Source organism: Ursus americanus, chromosome 35 (genome assembly GCF_024610735.1).
Source record: "Ursus americanus isolate L20-20 chromosome 35, mUrsAme1.1.p, whole genome shotgun sequence".
Taxonomy (NCBI): domain Eukaryota; kingdom Metazoa; phylum Chordata; class Mammalia; order Carnivora; family Ursidae; genus Ursus; species Ursus americanus.
The window spans coordinates 8,715,994-8,729,448 of record NC_142161.1 but is presented as its reverse complement, the minus strand read 5'-3'; the positions used below and the strand labels follow the sequence as shown (position 1 = coordinate 8,729,448).

Below are 13,455 nucleotides of genomic sequence, written 5' to 3'. Positions count from 1 at the left end.
AAAGACATAAGCAGGCTTGCTTTAAAATTGAATGAAATAGCATGGGATATTTATTCTGTGTTGCTAATATGCATACCTCGAGATTGGAAGGCCTTTTCACTAAAATCTGAGGATCACATATAATAAATATAGTTAAAGAAAGTGGTTTAATAGGGATTTCTGTATTTCCTTTCTTTATTCCTTGTCATCCTAGTACCTTTTCCAAACTACATTTTAGGGACTTTAAGTAAACCATTTGAACGGAAGTTCTACTGAAATAGTCCCCATTTTTATAGATGATAATGAATATTAGTAATTCTTTGTACTAATGAATATTTTGAAGATAACCTCCCTCCATAAATTTTTCCTATCATTTTATATCTGTACAGTAATGAAGGCAGCTGTGTAAATGGGAACAATAAATTAAACAGTCCAAGAAAAATATATAATGATCTTGACCTTTCTAAGGAGTTGAATGATTAAAATGAGTTTTTAAATATTGCTTATTCTAGAATAAATATAATGCAGGGCCACTGCATTACAATTCTATTGCTTTTGCTTGCTTTGTGTCTGAATAGGCATGCTAGTTATTTTTTTGTGTTGTGTGTGCTCGTTAAATTCACTTTGAAATACTGGATTCAAATTTGGCAATATTATGTGTTTATGTTGGGGCTCTTACACACACACACACACACACACACACACACACACACACGCGCGCGCCCTTTGAGATAGAGTACCTGACACTTAGGTTAGCAAGATGAGACATCTCAAGGCAGCTGAGACTCACCAAGGTGACAGTGACACACCCAAGGGATCCTGAGTGGTGCTAAATGGAAAGGGCTGCCATAGCCCTTGAATAAAAAGACCTAAAGGTTGAGAAAAGGCAGAAATTGGCTTGCCAGTTTCAATTCCTTGCCTCCTGCTGCATATGAATGAAGAATGGGCTAATGGATGGCACTCTTGTCATTGCTAGTGACGTTAGATTTTTTGGAAAGATTTACCCAAAGAGGCCTTTTATCCTACTGAGTTCTTTATACACAACAAACTCAGGACCTTACCATTTATGTAACTTTATGCAATCTCCGCCACCCCCCCCCCCCCCCCGCAATACCAATGGCAAGAAACGCGGTGCAGTGCTGGAGGCCATGGAGTTCATGTTTGCTGACTGGATGTGCAGAAACTAAAATACAAGAACACGTAGGTCTTAAGCGTAAATTTTGCTGTGTGAAGTCTGAAAGAATATTGCATTTATATATTAAGAAAGTTTCCCTGACTGGCTGGATATTTTTAAAGTTTAGGATCTATAAAGGAAAATCTGTTTACATAATGAAATACCATCTAAGCGTATACGAGGTTATTTTGAGTGCTGCACTATAAAAATCCACTTGAGTACCTCACTGGTAATGTTCCACAAATCTCACATATATGATCTGTACTGTGGCCACACGGTCTAACAGATATGATCTATTCCAGGGTCACTGTTTTCTCTCATAAAGCTGTACTTTGGAGAACTGGCTGATAGAAAAATGAGGGAAAATGTAATCAGCTTAAAAATTTAGTGAGTGACTTGGATGGATTCTAGGTAACATAACAACAAGAAGGATTAAAAGCATCAAGTGTTAGCTATTGCTTAAAAAGGAATATTCTGCATAATCTGACTGATGGGTTCTTCCTAAATTCAATATATTCTTTGGCACCTACTTAACGTTTACTGACCCTAACATGTCATTAATGGTAAGATGTACCATGATTTTATGTTCACTAAGAAAGAAAAAAAATCATTAAAATATGATCTGTCATTAATTGTAGGATGCATACAAATTTCAGACACATGAAAATGTAAAACAAAAGGCTTAGAAAACCACTGTGAGAGCCTTGGGTAGAATCAGACTTTGCTGGATTATTCTGAAGTCTCCCATATCTGAAACTTCTCATGGGATAAGAGCTTGAGTGGTCATACTGAGGTATGTGTAAAATGAAGGGGGACAGATTGCACAATGAGATTTATATTCATTTTAATTCAAAAGTTTACCATTATCTCTTAAAAATTAAAATTTAAAAAAGCAAAATAAGGGGCACCTGGGTGGCTCAGTCAGTTAAGCGTCTGCCTTCAGCTCAGGTCATGATCTCAGGGTCCTGGGATCAAGTCCTGCATCAGGTTCTCTGCTCAGTGGGGAGTCTGCTTCTCCCTCTCCCTCTGTTCCTCCCCACTGCTCATGCTTGCTCTCCCTCTCTCTCTCTCTAATAAATAGTCTTAAAAAAAAAAAAGAAAATAAAATAATGAACTGTCCAAGTATGTAAACTTTTCACATAGGAATTTCATTTTATGTAACTAAACTGAAACTCAATTATGAAGCACAATTTTAATGTATTTGAAAAACATAATGGTCTTAAGTCAGGGAATCTCAGATCTAGAATTAGTCACAAACGGTTACTGTTTGTCGTATTTTGTTTTGTACTAGTTTCTTCCAGTGCTACTTTTGCATAATCTGTTTAAACTGTACCATTATTTCTTTTATGCCAATTAACATCTGTTGTCTACAACACTTTTAAGATTCCAATTACTTCTTAAGTGATATGTCATCTATTGAACAATATTTAGGAAAGAGCGAACAAAAACCACTTAGCTTTTAAATTCCATGCCTTGGTACAAAATTGCATTATCCATCCCAGAGAAAACTTGTATGAGATTATCGGTCATTTAATTGGCTTAACAAACTACAGATAATTTACTTTTATGAATAATCTCCATAACAAAATTCCTAAAATATCAGAGTACTTATACCCACCCTAGTTATAGCTGAATGAAAAATCAAAAGTGGAATAATCCAGGGAGCTGAGTTAATTTGATTGTTGCTTTTGTTTTTTACTTGGATTTTCCTAAGATGGTAAAAACCAAACAAACAAATCAAATCAAAGCAAAATAACCGCAAACCATGATATTTGCTTCAAGGTGTCAGATGAAAAATAACTTGCATTTTACATTATTGATATTAGAGTTTTGATTTGTTATGCGAAGTAAAAGATAGTCTTTATAGTTATATAAATTCCTCTAAAGATAGGTTATTTTCTCCAGTATCATAATTGATTCATCCACCAGAGGTTGCCATAGGGCTTTTGCAGTTGAAAGACAATGGGAAATATCAAGACTGTGCAGAATATGAGAAAGCTATCCATCTCTCTACTATGTCATCTATCTATACATATTTGTATATAAAACAGATGTAATAAATAAAAGTCTAAAGTAGATATTAAATTTGACTTAATCTAAACAATGGAAAAAATTAGCAAACCATTATCATTTTATACTTATTTTAAGTTCTGTTTCAGTTATCAGTTTCTAGCTTTTTTTTTTTTTTAACCTGACTTCCTAAATTCCTTTTAGATCTTTCGCCACTTTTTTGAATTACCAGAGAGCTAATTTTTATGTGAACCACATCTAGTCTCCCCAGTAATCTCTGGCCCCTGTGGTCTGAAGGTGTGAATAACATTTTTGGTAACATGAAGGTAGGAGAATATTTCCAGGATACCCTGGGAAGATATATTTAAAAGCAATTCTTTTTTATTCCTTCTCATGCAAAGTGTTTGTGAATAAGTACACATGCATTTACTGAACAGAAAAGAAAAATTTGGTCTCAGACCATATTCTCAAGTCATTTCCTTATTGTGAATTATCATACAGATTGAGTTGTTGGTATCAAAGCCCATTTAAATTTTTTTGATAAAAAGCTCACATCCAATTCGATAGGTGATATGAGAGAGGTTTTGTACTTAATAGTGTTTCTCTTTAAAAGTGCAACTGTAATGAGCAATGGAATAAGACAAAGAAAAAGAAAAAGAAAAAACCAATCCCTGTCAAGTACTAACAATAACCAAACACAAAGTACTCTAATCAGAAATACTGCCCTGGACCAAAAAAAAAAAAAAAAAAAAAAAAAGTAAGACTGGAAACATTAAGTTTATGTATGTACACAATAGCACTTTTGGAGAGCTCCCAAAGGCACAGGGCTTACTACTTCCAAAAAGTACCCACTATTAAGGTGACATAGGTCTTGTCCCTTGAGCCTCCTTAAAGAAACAACAACTGTTCAGTAGCAGTGTAACAGATGTTAAGAAGAATCATTAGCAATCTAAATGTTTTTCTGAGCAGATGTCCCACTTCTGTGGCTAACTTTGGAGGGAGTGAAGTGGGATGCAGTGAGAATGGGGGAAAGGAAGAAAAGTTGAAAGGAATCAATAATAAGCAGATCTCCTTAGGAATTACTCATCTAATTATATCAAAGAAAAGAACTGAGGTGTTCTGTCTTTTAATTGCTGCTGGTTGATAAGAAGGAAGGTAAACAAGCCAAAGGAAGAATTAAGCTCACTTTGCTCCACTGACTTGGCACACCCCTTTGGATCAATGAGAGGAAAAGAGACAAGCAGTATGAGAGAGAAATTTAATGTTAAAATTGCAATCGTGCACTTTTCAATAGATATCAAGAGGGAATCAGAGGCTAAAAAAGAATGCATGAAAAGAATGAAAATGAGGAAAACCAGTCCACCCGTGAGATGAATCTATGAAAGGAATAAGAAAAGTGATTAGATTAGGTGGCTGTGGTTGTAACTTAATTTCCTTAGGGGCAAAGATAGGAAGATTTTTCTCAAGCATTTCTTCCCCCTGAAAAACCTGAGCTGGAAATTCTCTATGTAAAGAATTTGCAACTTCAGCGTCCTCATCCAAGTCCTCCCTTACTTTGAAGTTTGCTTTCTTCCCAAAAAAGACAGAATGTAGAAATATATGTTAATTATTTGTACCTTCAGAGAACCGTTCTTTTGGTATATGAGAGTAAAGGGAAAGAGGTACTAGAAGAACACTGTCTTTCTTATAATTTTAGCTTTCAAATAAGCAAGATAATTATAGGCTATAGAAAACTCATGGTCAATAATACAGAAAACTCAGTGAAAATATAAATTATGCATTTGATATATTTTATGCACCATAAAATATACTAACAGTTTGACTTTGTCCATATGTACCCAGATCCAGAGATTTTACAGCACAAAATTATATGGCAGCAACAGTTTCCAGGATTTCCAGGAATAAGTAGACATTTGTAAACACTGAAAATGTGACTATATATTGAATTTGTGAAAGTTGAAGAACCTAAAAGGCAAATCCCAGTTCTGTAGTGTAAATTCATATTTACTAAGTCATATGCTACCCGTTCACTTTTTTCCTGCCTCAATAATGAAATGCGTGAGGACAGACAACCATGGTGACATCACATTGGGGGAATAAGTAGTCTTAAACATTAAAAAGTGGCAGATGACATTTATTGATGCCTTTATTCCACAAATACTTAATAAAAACCTATTCTATACCAGTGTGTTAGATGTTGAGACCTATGAAGATTAAAGAAATGTCGCTACTACTCATAAGTGACTCACAGTCTAGTAAACAAGAGGCTCAGTCCCTAAACAAGATAATACCATAAATAAGTTATGCACCTGAGGATTCAATGAGTTCTGAAAATGCAATGGAAGCAACATTCCTACCATGGCCAGTGAGCAAGAACTCAAGGGTAGTTTTGATTCAGATGGTCCCCTGAATTTAAAGTTAGTTGAAACATGGAAAGATTTTGTCATTCATCATAAATAAGGTATTGGTTTAATTAAAACGCATCTACCAAACGCAAACTATGGTCTTTCTAAAAATCCACTGAATCTTACTTATTCTCAACACTGGGGTCTCCAGTAACTATCCACACTCAGTGCCATGATAGGGAAGTGATGGCTGCACACACTTCTTCCCTCACTCAGCCAAGATAACTTCATTGTTTCAATTACAAAGGCCTCTACAATGTGTAGGTTTCTTATTTCTCCAACATTACCATCCTAACCTAGCAAGGTTAATGCAAAAACCACTCCATCACTCATCTAATGTGGAGTCTTAATGTGGCATGATTTCTGAAACTGATTTATCTAATGTATACAATTAGAGAAAAATTTAACATTCTTTAGGGTGCCTGGGTGGCTCAGTCGGTTAAGCATCTGCCTTCGGCTCAGGTCATGATCCCGGGTCCTGGGATTGAGCCCCCACATCGGGTTCCCTGCTCAGCGGGGAGTCTGCTTCTCCTTATCCCTCTGCTCCTCCCTCTGCCCATGCTCTCTCTCTCTCATATGCACTCTCTCAAAAAAACAAACAAACAAAAAAAAAAAGTATAGTGCCTTTAATAAGAACTGCCACAGAGGAGCCTGGGTGGCTCAAGTCAGTTGGGCGTCTGCCTTCCCCTCGGGCATGGTCCCAGAGTCCTGGGATTGAGCCCCTCGTTGGGCTCCCTGCTCAGCAGGGAGTCTGCTTCTCTCTCTGCTCCTCACCCCGCTCATGCTCTCTCTTCCCTCTCTCAAATGAATAAATGAACAGATAAAATTAAAAAAAAAAAAGAACTGCCACAATAATAACCATCCTCCTAATAAAAGCAACAGAATCAAACACCTATTCAACACTTAGCATGTGCCAGGTATTCTTCTAATATATTAGCTCATTTTATTCTCACAACAGCCATATAAGATAAGTGCTATTTTCTCCATTTTACAGATAAGCAAACTGAGGAAGAACGAGGTTGGTGTTAGTTGTTCAATGTCATATAGCTAATAGGTGACAGGGTTATATTTAAAAACCCAACTTGGTTCTAAAATCTGTGCTTTCGACATAGGCAAGGTAAAATGGGCAGAAAACCGGAACAGACATTTTTCCAAAGATATGCAGATGGCCAACAGACACATGAAAAGGTGTTCCACATCACTCATCATCAGGGACATGCAAATTAAAAGCACAATGAGATATCATCTTACACCTGTCAGAAGGGGTGGACTCAAAAAGACATGAAATAGCAAGCGTTGTTGGCAAGGATGTGGAGTAAAGGGAACCCTTACGCACCGTCGGTGGAAATTCAATCAGTGCAACCACTGTGGACAACAGTATGGAGGTTCCTCAAAAATTAAAAATAGAAATACCAAATGATCCAGGATTTCCATGACTGGGTATTTACTGAAAGAAAACAAAAACACTAATATAAAAAGATATATGCATCCCTATGTTTATAACAACATTACTTATAATAGCCATGATATGGAACCAACCCAAGTGTCCATCAATAGATGAAAAAGGAGATAATGGTAAAAAAAGAGATAAACCAAAAAAAAAAAAAAAAAACCAGACTCTTAAGTACAGAGAACAAGGGGATGGTTAACAGGGCGGAGGTAGTTGGGAGCATGGGTAATGTAGGTGACGGGGATGAAGAGTGCACTTATCTTGATGAGAATTGAGTAACTGACAGAATTGTTCAATCATTATATTATACACTGGAAACTAATATAACACTGTATGTTCACTATACTGGCTTTACAATAAATGAATCAATGAATGACTGAAGATATGGTGTATATATATATGTGTGTATATGTGTGTACACATACGTACAATGGATCACTCAACCATAAAGAATAGATCTTGCCATTTGTGACAACATGGATAAACCTAGAGGATATTATGCTAAGTAAAATAAGGCAGACAAAGACAAATACCATATAAATTTCACTTCTATGTAGAATCTAAAAAACAAATGAACAAACCAATCAAAATATAGACTCTTAAATACAGAGAACAACTGGTGGTTGCTTGCCAGGAGAGAGGTGGGTGGGAGGATGGGTGAAACAGATAAACGGAACTAAGAGGCACAAGATTCTAGTTATAGAATAAATAAGTCACAGAGATGAAAAGTACAGCATAAAGAATATGGTCAATAACATGATAACATTTATGGTAACAGATGGCAACTGCACTTACGGTGAGCACTGAGTAATGTACAGGATTATTGAATCAGTAGGTTGTACATTGAAATTAATATCACACTGTATGTAAATTATACTTCAATTAAAATAAATAAATAAAAACCCAACCTGGTTCTAAATTTTGTGTTTTTAGCCATTTCACTGTATCTCTCTGCTGACTAAAAGATATAGAAATGGAAGAAGAAAGTCTTCCTTTTAAGGTACTGTGGAAGCTAGGAGAACAAAAGAGGCATAAGAGGAAATCTTCACCCTATAATATTAAGTCCTGGAATGGCTCTTAACCATTATCAATATTTAAACAATAAATATAGCAAGGAAGGAAGGAAGGGAGGGAGGAGGGAAGGAAAGAAGCGATGCAAAATGTGAATAAAGATTTTTTTTAGTTTAAACCAGTTCACTAAAGAAAGAACATAATAAAATGCATGTTCTTTTAAAGTTAAGAGTTTGTGAACAGGCCCTAAACACTGTTTCTGTTCTCCAGTCACAATTCCTTGAAAAGAAACTTTGGATCTTGAGATGAAAAAAGATCTATTCGGTCATCTTGTCCATCTCACCGCCAGTACAGAATTGCCCTGACAGTAAAGAAGTTAACTTATTGACAGCACTCTTTAAGCAGCAATTTACCAGGTGAATCCCTAAAGGCAAGCATGACTTCTCTGGTTTATCTTTGCCTTCTTATCATCAGTATAGTGAGGAGACCCATTCAATCTTCTCTGCCAGATGAGGAAAGGGGTCAGGATTCTTGAAAATGTTTCTAAACTACAGTCGAGTAAAAATGTAGCTAGTAGTATTTGATAGTTGAATTTAGGATCATTGCTTTTCTTCCATATTTGGAAGAAGTGTGTATGTAAGTGTGTGCATTTGTGTAAGATATTTGACAATGAAATTCTACAATATCAAAATATATTTTACAAGTTTAATATGCTGTTTGTTGAGTAGGAAAATAAAATGTGTGATTGGCAGACAAAAGTAATATGGGGAAACGGATGGCTCTTAACACATTCTCAGTAAAGAGTCTCATTATCAAAATTGTTGATTTCAACCAATTTCACAGTTTGTAGAATGATATACTTAAAAGGTAAGAGATTTAGCTCCATTCCTTCTTTCGTTCAACTTTGGTGCTCTATCATCATTTCTGTGAGTATTCCATGGGATAATTCTATATAAAACAGTTGCAAAAAAGTAGATGTTATAAACTGTTCAACTAACACTAGTGTCTTTACATTTCAACACCTTTTTTAAACAGGTGGAAACAGTACCTCAACCCTTTGACTAGATGGCCTACTCTCGCCATCACTGCTGAGACATGTCTGCTTTTAATTCCTCCTCACTATTCTCCAGAATGTATGTCAATAAAGGAGCCAATAGTCTATACAGTGGAGCAAGAAGCTATACATTTATCAACTGCCAAAGGGCTTCTTATTCAGAATAGATACTCCTTTTGCCTGTTTTTCAACTAATGCGTTATATCCAGGAACCACCAATAAATGCAATTATTATACACTGATCCCATATCCTCTAGGCTCCCACACTACTGTGTAACATTTGCAGAGAATGAAACGATCTCAGAAATAACAGAAGTGAAACGGGGCAAGATCAAAGTAATGGGCAAAGGTTCCTGTTTCTATGGAAAGGCATAGTTCAGAAGATTTCCAGAAGAATGATAAGAAGGGGAAAAGGAAGAAATGTGAGAGTTCAGAAGAAAAATAAAAGTTTTTGTTTGTATGTTATCTAGTTCTTGACATGAATGCCCGGACCTAAAGCCATGAAATAGTGGTCATCGGTTACGGAGATTATAACCAAGATGATGACCCTTTGGTTCTTAGCTTTAACACACTAAAGTTTGAATAAGACTACAAAGACTTTTACGTGGGCGATCTCTCCCTGCCTTCACTTGTCATTTGGTTACTGGAATAGGATCATCTCCGGCTTCACTTTAAACTTCTCTTGCGTGATCATATAATAAGCATGTAATCTATGCCACTTATTAACTGCATTTCCTGTACTTATGATACTGTTTCTGGAGGAGGGTAAAGACTCTTACACCAGAGAACTATTTGTTTCCCAGTGGTTATTTTTTCCTTTCTTCCAGGAGTTCTTGTAATAGCAATCATCATCATCACCATCATCGACTCTCTCTAGTCTCTGGACCATAATATAGGCTGATCTAAAGCAGAAGGATGGAGGAAAGGGGATCAGTCATGAGTGGATTTCTGATGTCAATATTTGCTACTATTCATATTTTGGGAATAATCTAGATGAAGGGAGCAAAGATAATTCCAGTTTCTTGTCCTAGGTTAAACCAGCATCAGTAAGTGAGACAATTACAGAAGAAGGAGGTGAAAAGTATTTAATTTCATTTTTGTCCATGGTGTGTGGGAGGTTCCTGGAAGGTATCTAGAGAGAGGTTTCTTGTGGATGTTTTGCTATGGTATTTATAAAAGAGAGGATAATATAAATTTAGGAATCACCAGCATATAGCAATGAATTGGTGATGTATGAGATAGGAGGTAGTGTATAATAAACCGTAACATTGACATTATTTCAGATGAAGTTTTACGGTGTATTAATAAGAATTCGTCTTCAAGGGAAGAACGCAGAGGGTGTATCTGGCCATTTCAGGAACTGGGAAGTTTAAATAAAAATGTTTTTTTAAAGATTACCCACAACTCTTCTAAAAGTCACAAATACAGTGGAATTTCTTTCAATGTACACTTCGCAAAAAAGAGAAAATGATACAGTCGTGTTACTGATCATACTTCTGATGACTAATGGGACTTGGTGAAACTTTGTCATTTAAACGTGGAATAGGACATGTCCCTGACTTTATTTGGAATCATTAAAACTTCATACTTGCCAATTCAGTCTGAAAAATCCCCATGGGCAAATTCTTTATGTGATAAACTAAATGTGGGGAAGAGAAGCAGTGCAATGATCAAAACCTCTTAGAATTTTATGATTTCCTACACTGCCCTGACACCCTTTGAAAGAGGGCCTCTGGAATTGTATCAAGGTTAACTCTTAACTGAGGACATGAACCTAAGCCCTGGTGTCTAGTTTATATTCGAATGAGGAAAAGACACTTGTTTTTAAAATGATTCCTGTTTGGAGGGAATTGAGTTCAACAGTAGTTCTTGCTTCCTTACTAGTAAAAAGTTCAATGCTGTGGCTGAGGTAACAGTGCCAGCCCCGGTGACCTCCCTCAAACAATGAAGGACCTCGGTAACACTCGGCTGTATGATTGTGGTTTCAAAGAGGCCCTTTTTCGATCTTCTCAGATTCAGTTCCAGTTCTGAAATTTGTATTTTAAGTTGTCAATAAAATCAAAGGGTTTTGTGATAATTCAGTATTTTCTATCTGGTGGTCCTATCCCCCTGAATTGGAGAACCAGCTTACCCTTTGTTGCTGAAAATGAAAATCAAAGTCTTTATCAGACTGAATGGGATGGCTACGTCTGGTTTGTCTTCGACAATATTTTGCTGATGCCATTGTGTAGTGGTCATTGGTCCTACGCACTTTCTGCCCCATGTATAGCTGCATTATTAAGATTTCTGTAAAATGTGGCATTGTTCATATTGATTCATTCAACTATATATTCATACATAACATCTACTAGTTTAAGCATGAAAGGGAGGTGAAATACTCACTGGGGAGTCATACTCTTGAATTAGACAAACTGGCAAAGGACAACCTGTATGGCTCATCTTGCCCAAAGTTCCACAGCCAACAGTAGGGAGTCAACGTCCCACTCCCACTGTGACTAAAGGGTTTCTCAGCATTATTAAAAGCCTGTCCAACTAGTTCACGGTGGAAAGTAGGAAGCTGTGCTGATTAATGTATGTGCTTAACAAGTGTTTGAGCAGAATAAAAAGTGGGCATCTTTAACCAGTGCTTTATCTTCAATAGCATATCATCAGTCAAATAAAGAAAATACATTTCACATATTCACAGGCAGGAATTAAATTTGTATTTTAAGTTGTCAATAAAATCAAAGGGTTTTGTGATAATTCAGTATTTTCTATCTGGTGGTCCTTATTTATTTATTTTATTTTTTATTTTTTTTTTTTTACAGATTTTATTTATTCACTTGACAGAGATAGAGACAGCCAGTGAGAGAGGGAACACAAGCAGGGGGAGTGGGAGAGGAAGAAGCAGGCTCACAGGAGAGGAGCCTGATGTGGGGCTCGATCCCATAACGCCGGGATCACGCCCTGAGCCGAAGGCAGACGCTAACCGCTGTGCCACCCAGGCGCCCCTGGTGGTCCTTACTTAAAACAATGTTTTTGGTTTTGTTTTTTGGATATTCTACATGTTCAGAGAACCTTCTCTAGTAACGAACTATAGAAATGATCCCTGAAAGTACAGCCTCTGTTGTTTTTTAATCTAAACTTTTGTAAACCCTGATAGGAGTACCTAACCCATTAACCGTGAGCACACCATTTATGCTCCTGCATAACTTAAAGACAGTAAGCAGTCACTCAGGGGATGTGCACCTGTCTCCATTTCCTTTTAAAAAGGAAAAAGTTGGGGCACCTGGGTGGCTCAGTCAGTTAAGCATTCAACTGTCGATTTTGGCTCAGGTCATGATCTCAGGGTCCTGGGATCAAGCCCCTTGCTCAGCGGGGAATCTGCTTGAGGATTCTCTCTTCCTCTCCCTCAGCCCCTCCCCCCACTCACACACTCTCTCTCTCTAAAATAAATAAATAGGGGCGCCTGGGTAGTTCAGTGGGTTAAGCATCTGCCTTCAGCTCAGGTCATGATCTCAGGGTCCTGGGATGGAGCCCCGGGCCAGGCTCCCTGCTCAGCAGGGAGTCTGCTTCTCCCTCTCCCTCTCCTTCTCCTCTTCCTCCCTGCTCATGCTCTCTGATAAATAAAATCTTTAAAAAAATAAATCTTTAAAAAATAAATAAGATAAAAAATAAAAAGGAAAAAGTTATCTCTTTTAAAATTTATTGTTATTTTGAGAGATGTAAAAATGTTACCCGAATTCTAAGGAGCCAGAATTTTCAACGAGGAGTCAGAAAAACAGACCCAGCCAGTCTGCTCACCAGATTGTGTGGCTCTGACCAAATCTCTCCAGTGACTAAATTCACTCATCTATAAATTTTTATCTCATTCAAAGAAACACATCAGGACCCCTTTTCTGCTATCTCAGGTCTGTAAGTCTATTTTGTATGGGGAAAGACTGGGTACTCTGAAGCCATTTATGATTCTATCCAAAATAATTACCCAAACTAAAACACCTCTATTAAAATGTTATTTTTGACAGAGAACTGATGGTTGCCAGGGAGAGGGGGGTGAAGGAATAAGCAAAATGGGGGAAGGGGAGTGGGAGATACAGGATTCTAGTAATGGAATGCGTAAGTCACGTGAATAAAAGACATTATGTAGGAAATACAGTCAATGATATTGTAATAGTCTGGTGACAGATGATATTGTAATAGCCTACATTTGTGGTGAGCATAACATATAGAGAAGTTGAATCAGTGTGCTGTACACCTGAAATTAATGTGGCATTGTGTATCAACTAAAAAAAATTAATTCTATTTTTGGTGTATTTGCAAATGGTATGAGAATAGATGTCAATTGTATTAAATTTTGTGTTTTGTGTTGTAAATGGATCCAGTTGGCAAATGT

The 13,455-nt window shown here is 36.8% G+C and overlaps 1 long non-coding RNA gene and 1 pseudogene across 8 annotated transcripts in view; both read right to left on the bottom strand.

Annotated features, from left to right (window-relative positions):
- LOC123795723 (uncharacterized) overlaps nucleotides 1-13,455 on the bottom strand; it is an 870,146-nt gene that overhangs the window by 127,767 nt on the left and 728,924 nt on the right. The window lies entirely within an intron of this gene.
- On the bottom strand, nucleotides 12,092-12,187 carry LOC123795827 (small nucleolar RNA U3; annotated as a pseudogene).